Source organism: Nomascus leucogenys, chromosome 22a, assembly GCF_006542625.1.
Source record: "Nomascus leucogenys isolate Asia chromosome 22a, Asia_NLE_v1, whole genome shotgun sequence".
NCBI lineage: Eukaryota > Metazoa > Chordata > Mammalia > Primates > Hylobatidae > Nomascus > Nomascus leucogenys.
Window position 1 is genome coordinate 5,905,820 of NC_044402.1, and position 10,319 is coordinate 5,916,138.

Consider the following 10,319-nt stretch of genomic DNA (forward strand, 5'->3'; position numbering starts at 1 on the left):
ACTTCCACCTCCAAACTTTTCATAACATTCACCTGCCAAAGTTCATTGGTTTTGCTTTGATAACTTTCTGGTTTCTTTGAATGATAAAGATGTTCATAATTTAGCCCTGAAATGGAGATGAATATGTGTGTGACTGTGTGTGTGCGTGTGTTCTTTCTTTCGCAAAACCACTGCCTAATTTGGAATATAATTTCAACTTGCTTTTCCAAAATGACCTAGAGCTTGGCAAGAGCATAGGGCTGATGAGCCTGTGAGGTGGGTAGATAGCTTCCTCACACATGCCTGACTTTCTCCTTGGAGAATGATGAGGTTTACAGCCTTTAGGTAAAAATAGCTTTGTGTGGCTTCCGCCAGGAAGACACTTAAAAAGGGAGAGAGGATTAGGTTGCTAAAAAAGAAAAAATTCTACCAAATTGCTACCATAATTTTGGAATTCATTTTTGCAAAACATATCAGGAGACATAAAGATGATCTTGCCTGCTAACTCAGTAATTCCACTTCTGGGCATTTGCCTCAAAGAAATAAATTTAACTAAAAGAAAAGCTCAGTGGACAGCTGCTCACTGCAGTCTCCTCTGCTATAGAAAAACACTGAAAGCAAGAAAAGATGCTCAGGGTGAAGGGCAAAGGGTACTGCAAGTTCAGAGGCTCACAGTCCACACCTTCATGTATTCACCAAACACTTCTGATAACGTGTGGGCACCAGGCACTGTCCTAGGTGATGGGAAAGAAGAGTGCCCGAGATGCAGAGTGCTTCCACCTTAGGGTGCTGATGGGCTGAAAGGCTGGAGGCACATAAACCTACACCCACAATTCAGCCTGAGAAGGGAAGTACAACAGAGGTGAGGACACACAGAAGGGACCAGAACCAGCCTTGGCACTCAGGAAAGCCTTCTCGGAATAAGTGACTTTTTATTTTTTTTGAGACGGAGCCTCGCTCTGTCGCCCAGGCTGGAGTGTAGTGGCGCGATCTTGGCGCACTGCCACCTCCGCCTCCTGGGTTCAAGCAATTCTCCTGCCTCAGCCTCCCGAGTAGCTAGGACTACAGGTACCCACCACCATGCCCGGCTAATTTTTGTATTTTTAATAGAGACGGGTGTCACCATGTTGGTCAGGTTGGTCTCAAACTCCTGACCTCAGGTGATCCACCGGCCTTGGCCTCCTAGAGTGCTGGGATTACAGGTGTGAGCCACTGTGCCCTGCCGGAAGTGACTTTTGAGCTGAGTTCTGAAAGTTATGGTGGTTGGCCAGAACGATGAGAGGAAGAGGGTTGGGGGCACAGAGCACCAGCAAAGACCGGATGGCAACAAGACGCTGCCATGGTGGTGGGACAGAGAAAAGCTCTGTGGCAGGAGCTGAGAGAGATGATGCTGGGGAGGAACCAGAGCTCACTGACCGGTCCTGTGTGTAACATGAAGGAGCTTTTTCCTAAAAGCCACTAAGAACTTGTAAGCAGGAGAGTGATATGGTCAGATTTATGGTTTGGAAAGGTCACCCAGACTGCCTGGAGGAAGGTCAACATGGCTGCAGCCAGGCCAGCAGTGACGGTGGCCCTCTAGGGCACAGGCAGCATCCGTGGAGAGATGACGTGGACACATGCCCTGGCTCCTCATGGAGCAGAGCCCTCGATTCTGGGAGAGGCAGAACGGTGCCGTGGTGGAGTGTGATCTTGGAAACCTGACTACATGGGTTAAAATCCCAATTGTTTCACTGTGCGACCCTCTCACAGGGCTGTTGAGAGTGTCGAAGGAGCCGTCATGCGTAAGGCGCCTCCAACAGTACCTGGCAAGGGGTGGGTAAGAGCTCGCTGAGTGATGCTAACAAGGTTGTCACTGTTATTGGCTGCTTGCTGATACAGCCAAGAGGAACACCCACATGCCTGGCATGGGCCACTGGGAGGATGGCATGCGGGTTTTGGGGGAGAAGTGGATGAATTGGGTTTGAGCATGTAGAGATGGAGGCTCCAGTGAATGAGCAGATGGAGACATCCTGCAGGCTGTTGAACATAGAGGTTTGAAGCTAGGAGACAGGCTGAGTCAAAGATAGTGATTGAGACCTTGTAAGGGTTGAAGAGGCAGCTGAGCCCCTGGGAGCTGATGAGATAGCCTGGGGAGAAGGTGGAGGGAGAAGAGAAGAGGGCCTCAAGAGAGCTCTGTGGCAAAGGGATGGGCCAGGAAGGTTTTTTTCTAACAGGAAATAGTTAAGCCTGTCTAAATGTTGACGGAAGGAGCATATAAAGCACAAGTACACTGTGGAGAAATGGCACTCAGTAAGGGTGGCCTTCAGTATTTTTTCTTATCGTCATTATCACCATCATTACCACCATCATCAGCATCACCACCATCACCATCACCACCATCATCACTACCACCACCATCACCACCATGATCACCAGTGTGAAAGGAAAATATCTTGGGCCCCTTCAAGCTGGGAACCGCTCAGGGCAAATCTGCCTCTCATTCTATTCAAAGTCATCCCTCTGCTCACAGAGATACATGCATATTCTGATTGCCTCCTTTGGAAAGACTTATCAGAAACTCAAAAGAATGCAACCGTCTGTCTCTCACCTACCTGTAACCTGGAAGGGAGCAGGTAGGGGGGTTGCTTTTAGTTGTCTCTGCCTTTTTGCATGGAACTAATGTACTTCTTACATATATTCATTGATGTCTCGTGTCTCCCTAAAATGTATAAAACCAAGCTGTGCCCTGACCACCTTGGCACATGTTGTCAGGACTTCCTGAGGCTGTCACGGGTGCGTCCTCAACCTTGGAAAAATAAACTTTCTAAATTAACTGAAACCTGTTTCAAACTTTGGGGGTTCACACCAGTATCACCGCCATCATCATTATCATCATCACCACCATACCACATCCCACCATCAGCATCACCCACCATCATCACCCACAATCACCAGCATCACCATCATCAGCATCACCACCACCATCAGCATCACCACCATCATCACCACAATCACCAGCATCACCATCATCAGCATCACCACCATCACCATCACCTCAGCATCACAATCATCATCACCACCATCACCATCACCTCAGCATCACAATAATCGTCATCACCACCATCACCATCACCTCAGCATCACAATCATCACCACCACCATCATCAGCATCACCATCACCACCATCAGCATCACCTCAGCATCACAATCATCATCACTACCACCATCACCACCATCAGCATCACAATAATCATCATGATCATCATTGCCACCATCACTATCACCATCATCACCATCACCACCACTATCACCAGCACCACCACCACCATCACCATCACCATCACCATCACCTCAGCATCACAATCATCATCATCACCATCACTATCACCATCACCACCACAATCACCAGCATCACCAACACCATCATCACCATCACCACATCATCAGCATCACCACATCATCAGCATCACCACATCATCAGCATCACCATAATCACCATCACCAGCATCATCATCACCATGGTCACCAGCATCACCAACACCTTCATCATCACCATCACCATTAGCAGCAGCATCACCGTCACCACCACTACCATCAAACATCACAACCATCATCATCACTATCACCACCGTAACCATCACCACCATTATCACCACCATGATCACCAGTATCACCACATCATTGGCATCAACATTATCACCATTACCATCACCACCATCATCAGCAGCACCGCCACCACCATCGTCATCACTGCCATCACAATCTTCAATATGAGAAGACTGGTCCAGGAGCAGTGATATAGATTATGGCATCATGTTATGCAGCTGATAGGAGTTATTTATAACAAAGTTATAATGACATGGGAAGATGCCTATAAAGCTACATGCAAAAAGTAATAGAAAGCATTGTATATGCAATATGTTAACTATGGAAACACATCCAAAACTACTCGAAAAAGAAATACAGGAAGGAAATGCACTCAGAAGTAATAGTGCTATTTCAGGGTGGTAGTGAGATGGCTGGGCTTCTTTCTGAATTTGCTATAATGAGTCTGGATGAGTTTTATGATTTAAAGCACATTAACCTTCATTTTCTAAAAAGAAACAAAGGTAGGCAGCTGGGGGCTGCCCGAGCTAAGGTCACAGCAACCTTGAGTAAATCCCTGTTCTCCAAAGGGCTTTGATTCTGTCTTTAAAAAGAAGGAATGGGCAAAAGAGCCTTTCCCCCGAGGTGTGCTCTCAGAGTCTCTGGCCTAGCGGTGATGTCCCAGGAAGGAGAAGCTGTGTGGTTAGACAGCCTCGGGGACCTGGCACTCTCACACCATGCCCTGGTATCTGCAGCTAGGGGTGTCCCCAGCTGGCTGCAAGACTCAGGCCCTTATTCTGTCACTGCACTCTCTGCTCAAAAGCCACCTCCCCTGCATGCCCGGGCTTAAGTAGCCCTTATGACTACCGACCCCTCCGTGACTAACGACCCCTCCCCGCCCACCTCCAGCGGGAACAGTCTCCTCAGCCTCTTCATTGTTCTCCATTCACAGTTCCACGAGAGCAAGAACTCTGGTATCCCCGGCCGCTAGGATGTGCTGCCTCAGGGTAGGGGTGGTGTTTGTTGAGTGAATAGATGAACACAATAGCCCTTCTCGACTCACAAGGCATATTAATGCGTCTAACTCAGTGCCTCCCCACACAGGGGCTATTAACATGCTTTGGAATTGGGTTTTACAGAACATACTTTGGGAGATTCTCCCCCAAGACGACCCCTGAGCGTCACTGCAGCTCCACCATTCTACAAGTGGTTCACAGAAACATCTCTGCTATGGGGCGGGCAGGTATCACGAGCATGGCAGACGAGCACGGTGGCTGCCCTCTGGACCCCAGATCCCTACGTCTGGCTGAGTCCTCTCCCTCCCCTACTTTTGGCTGATGTCTGAGCCCTGGAGCTGCCTCGGCCTGGGAAAGAACTTGCCAGAACAAGGTAGAGGCCTTTCCTGTAGCATCAGTTTCTGAGAATGCTTTCAGATCGGCCAACGCCGTGGAGGAGCAATGATTGAAGGTGAGGAGGGGCTACCTCAGCTGCCACTGTGGCCGGGACTACAGGGCTGCTGCCTGCTTCTCCCAAGGATTGTTTTAAATGCAGACAAACAGATGCTGTGTTTCTAAACCTGCCTCCTCCGTGTGAATCAGAGTAAAATAAGCCACATGAAAGCAGGGGAACCCTGTGCAGAGGAACCCCATGCAGAGGAACCCCACGGGCATCCAGGGGCGGCTGGGCAGTGTGGTGGCGATCACAGTCCATTCTATTTTCAGTAGCCACAGTCTGAGGGCCTGGGAGAACCTAAGTGACTCTGAAGCCCATTTGGCCAAAAGAACCTCAGAAATGTCACTGATGGCCGGGCGCGGTGGCTCGCACCTGTAATCCCAGCACTTTGGGAGGCTGAGGCGGGCAGATCACGAGGTCAGGAGATCGAGACCATCCTGGCTAACATGGTGAAACCTCGTCTCTACTAAAAATACAAAAAATTAGCCGGGCGTGGTGGCAGGCGCCTGTAGTCCCAGCTACTCGGGAGGCGGATGCAGGAGAATAGCGTGAGCCCAGGAGGCGGAGCTTGCAGTGAGCCGAGATCACACAACTGCAGTCTGGCCTGGGCGAAAGAGCAAGACTCCATCTCAAAAATAAAACAAGGAAAGAAATGTCACTGAGATGTGACATCAGTCTCACCATGGCAGGAAGTCTGGCCATTTCCTAGTTCAGTCCTGGTAAGGAGGGAGGAATTGTCTCGATGTTATAAGCTGAAATGTTATAACCACACTCTTTTTTTGGGGGGTGGGGGGGTGCGGGGCAGGGATGGAGTCTCACTATGTCGCCCAGCCTGGAGTGTAGTGATGCAGTCTCGGCTCCCTGCAACCTCTGCCTCCCGGGTTCAAGCGATTCCCCTGCCTCAACCTCCCAAGTAGCTGGGATTACAGGCACCCGCCACCACACTCGGCTAATTTTTGTATTTTTAATAGAGATGGGGTTTCACCATGTTGGCCAGGCTGCTCTTGAACTCCTGACCTCAGGTGATCCGCCCGCCTCAGCCCCCCAAAGTGCTGGGATTCCAGGCATGAGCCACCGCGCCCGGCCACCTCTGTATGATTAACCTTCTCCCACAGCATTTCCCAAGATGGATGAGTGGAACATTGATCCCTGGGCCAATCACCAATGCCTTAGGAGCAAAGGTGTCTGATGCTCAAGATGGGGAAATGCCCAAATGTATAACCCTCCTATGCCTTTCAGAGGCAACTTGCGCTCACATCTCTATATGTCATGTGCAGTGTGCAGCACAGTCTCAAATTATTTGAAACTCTAGCAGCACCCACTCTAATAATGCTCTGTAGACACCTAGCTGAGAACACCGGCACAGAACGTAGCTGTGAGAACTGGGAGTTCCACCCTTAGCTCTGCTACCAACTTACTGAGTGACCTGGGGCAAGAACCTCAGTCTCTCTAACCCTCTGATGTACTGGCTATGTGCTCCTGCTAAATCTCACGTTGAATGGGAATCCCAGTGTTGGAGCTGGGGCCTGATGGGAGGTGGCTGGATCATGGGGGTGGACTTCTCATGGTTTAGCATCATCCCCTTGGTGATAGTGAGTGAGTTCTTTATCATCATCCTCGTGATAGTGAGTGAGTTCTTTCAAGATCTGATTGTTTAAAAGCATGTGGCACCTGCTCCTCTCCGCTCTCTCTTGCTCCTGCTTTCGCCTTGTGAACTGTCTGCTCCCACTTCACATTCTGCCTTGAATAAAAGCTCTTTGCTTTGAGGCCTCCCCAGAATCCAAGCAGATGCTGGCACTGTGTTTCCTGTACAGCCTGCAGAACCATAAGCCAATTAAACGTCTTTTTTTTTCTTGAGACAGATTCTCGCTCTGTTGCCCAGGCTGCAGTGTAGTGGCATGATCTTGGCTCACTGCAACCTCCACTTCCCAGGTTTAAGCGATTCTCCTGCCTCAGCCTCCCGAGTAGCTGGGACTGCAGGTGCGCTCCACCATGCCTGGCTAAATTTAGTATTTTTAGTAGAGACAGGGTTTCACCATGTTGGCCAGACTGGTCTCGAACTCCTGACCTCGTGATCTACCCGCCTTGGCCTACCAAAGTGCTAGGATTACAGGTGTGAGCCACTGTGCCTGGCCATGCCCAGCTAATTTTTGTAATTTTAGTAGTAGCAGGGTTTCACCATTTCAGCCAGGCTGGTCTGGAACTCCTGACCTCAAATGATCCATCCACCTCGGCCTCCCACAGTGCTGGGATTACTGGTGTGAGCCACCATGCCCAGCCATCTTGTCTTTATAAATTACCCAGTCTCGGGTATTTCTTTTTCTTTCTTTCTCTTCTCTTCTTTTCTTTTTTTTTAATGGAGTCTCACTCTGTTGCCCAGGCAGAAGTGCAGTGGGGTGATCTCGGCTCATTGCAACCTCTGCCTCCCAGGTTCAAGCCATTCTCCCACCTCTGCCTCCCAAGTAGCTGGGATTACAGGCATGGGTCACCACCCCCAGCTAATTTTTTTGTATTTTCTATAGAGACAGGGTTTCACCATGGCCAAGCTGGTCTGGAACTCCTGACATCAAGTGATCTGCCTGCCTTGTCCTCCCAAAGTGCTGGGATTACAGGCATGAGCCACCGCACCCGGCCTTCAGGTATTTCTTTGTAGCAGTTTAAGAATGGCCTAATACACCCTCTTTCTTCTCTTCAAAGAGGGGCGATGGATCTTGCTTCTCAGGGGTCTGTATGAGATGAGATGAAATGACAATTCCTAATATGGATGAGGAAGTGGGGCAACAGAGACTCCCAGGCTGCCAGTGTAGCTGCTGTGGAGAATGGTTTGGCAATATTTAGTGCATGCCCCAGAAAATCAGTAGTCCCATTTCCAGGTAGGATCCCAGATAATTTCTTGCAAACATGTACAAAAAACTTGTCCAATAATGTTTGTGGTTATGTAACTGGATGTTGAAATGACCTTTCAGCCAAGGAGCCAAGATCCAATAGATGTGTCTTCCAGAGGCGCTGTTAGACCATGAGCAGCAGTTACAAAAGAGGTTCCCAAGACACCTCCTGGGCATCCTCATCCATGGTAAGAGTACTAGAGCATTGGGAATTAGACATTTTCAGAAGTAATATTTGCAAGGAGGATTTCTCTGGGAGAAAGTTGAGCTGTTGATTCCAACCCTGCTTCTCTTGAGGGAGGACCAGGGAGGGTACTTCTGCCTAAGCCACTTGGAGGGCTTGACGTGTGCCATCTGCGATTTGTGGACCAGTGCCTCAAAAGCGCCAGCTGCCCAGAGAAGGCTGCATGTGGAAGGCAGTAACTGCCTACCCACTGGTGCAAGGTGTGGGTGTGGGAGGCACAAGTGTCCCCTGAGACCAGATGTGAACCTCCAAGCAAGGATGGGACGGGTCGTCTAAGATTCTGTCTAGCGGGCTTCCCCGGAGGGCGGTGGGATCTCCGCAGGAAGGAGGCCGATGGAGGCAGCCCTCCCGGGTGCTTCGGGGCTGCAGAAGGAGGCCGCACCTAAACAGAACACCTTCATTCAGGTTCAGGGGACTGCAGCTGAGAGGCGATCAGCAACGTTGGGGTTCTCCAAGAACCTCTGAAAGCTCTCTCAGAAGGTCAGTTGAAACATACGCCCCGCCCAGAAAGTCAACTAGAGTTCCCCTTTCTGTCTCTCCACACCCCAACCCTCCCCAGGTCAGAACCAGCCCTGGCGAGTTGGAGAGAGGGGCGGTGCTCTACTCTTCTGCCACCAGGTGGCGCACCTGCAGTTGGCCGCGGGACTGGAGGGGGCTTGGGAAGGGGAGGTTTTAAATTTATAACCCAAGTTCAAGGTCTTTTCGAAATTACTTATTCAGTCTGCTAGAGCAGCTACTCGTGTTTTCAGCCTAAATAACCAAATTTGTTCTTAACTGGCCTGCATTATAAGCCCAGGCATCACCTGTGTTCCAGAGCCCCCGAATCTCACGTCCCCTCTGGCTTCCTGCACGCCGGGGTCCCCTGAGATCCGGGGCAGTCAGCGGGAAAGTGTGTGCTATCCCCAGCCCCGCCCCAGCTCCCTAGCACAGGGTGGTGTGCGCGTGTGGCCCATTTTTATTGAGACTTAAGAGTTGACCTGCGGACCCCCTGGGACACCCCAGGAGGGCACGGACTTCCTGCAGGGGAGACTCCCCTTAAACAAGGCTCCGTCCTTCAAGAGGGAACTGGGAACTCCGGAAGGCTTCTGTGGTCCGGTCTGGCCTGCCAGCAAGGTAGGGAAGATCCAGGCTGTGTGGCCCAGAAGTGGATCTCCTGAGGTGCTAAAGCACAGCTGGGGATCCGGCAGGAGGAGATGGAAGGAGCCCAGGTTTCAGACAGCACTGAGCATCCTGCCCGCAGGAGGAGATGGGGAGGGGCAGGGACGCCACTGGGCATCGAGCAGCGGGGTCGGGGGCACAGAATTGGGCTCTGGAGAAGGGTTCAGAACTGGGGGCTGCACGCTCAACACCCGACCCTGAATTGCTCAGCAGGGAGGCCAGGCAGCTGTTCTAGGCTCCTGTGCAAGTCATGCAGTGCCAGGCTCTGAGACACAGTGTCAGGTTTGACAGCCTGAGAAACTGAAATCGAGTTTGTCAGCTGTGATGATGTCATGGTGTCCTCACACAAAGTGTCTTCACCACAGCGGCAGACTGAAGTATTTATAGGTGAAACGACATGGTGGCTTAGACTTGCTTTTTTTTTTTTTTTTTTTAGAGACAAAGTCTCGCTCTGTCACCCAGGCTGGAGTGCAGTGGCGCAATCACAGCTCACTGCAGCCTCCTGGGGTCAAGCGACCTTCCCTCTTCAGCCCCTGAAGTAGCTGGGACTACAGGTGCACTCTACCACACTCAGCTGAGTTTTTAGTTTTTTGCAAAGATGAGGTCTTGGTATATTGCCCAGGCTGGTCTCAAACTCCTGTAGGCTTGTTTTAAAAAATACTCCATCTTGGCCAGGCACGGTGGCTCACACCTGTAATCCCAGCACATTGGGAGGCTGAGGTGGGCAGATCACAAGGTCAGGAGTTGAGACCAGCCTGGTGAACATGGTGAAGCCCCGTCTCTACTAAAGATACCAAAAAATTAGCTGGGCGTGGTGGTGCATGTCTGTAATCCCAGCTACTTGGGAGGCAGAGGCAGGACAATTGCTTGAACCCGGGAGGCGGAGGTTGCAGTGAGACGAGATCATGCCATTGCACTCCAGCCTGGGCAACAGGGCGAGACTCTGTCTCAAAAAAACAAAAACAAAAACAAAAACTCCATCTCCCCCAAGAGTTAGGGGAGACAGAGGAAACAAGATTTTCTAAATGTTTGATTTT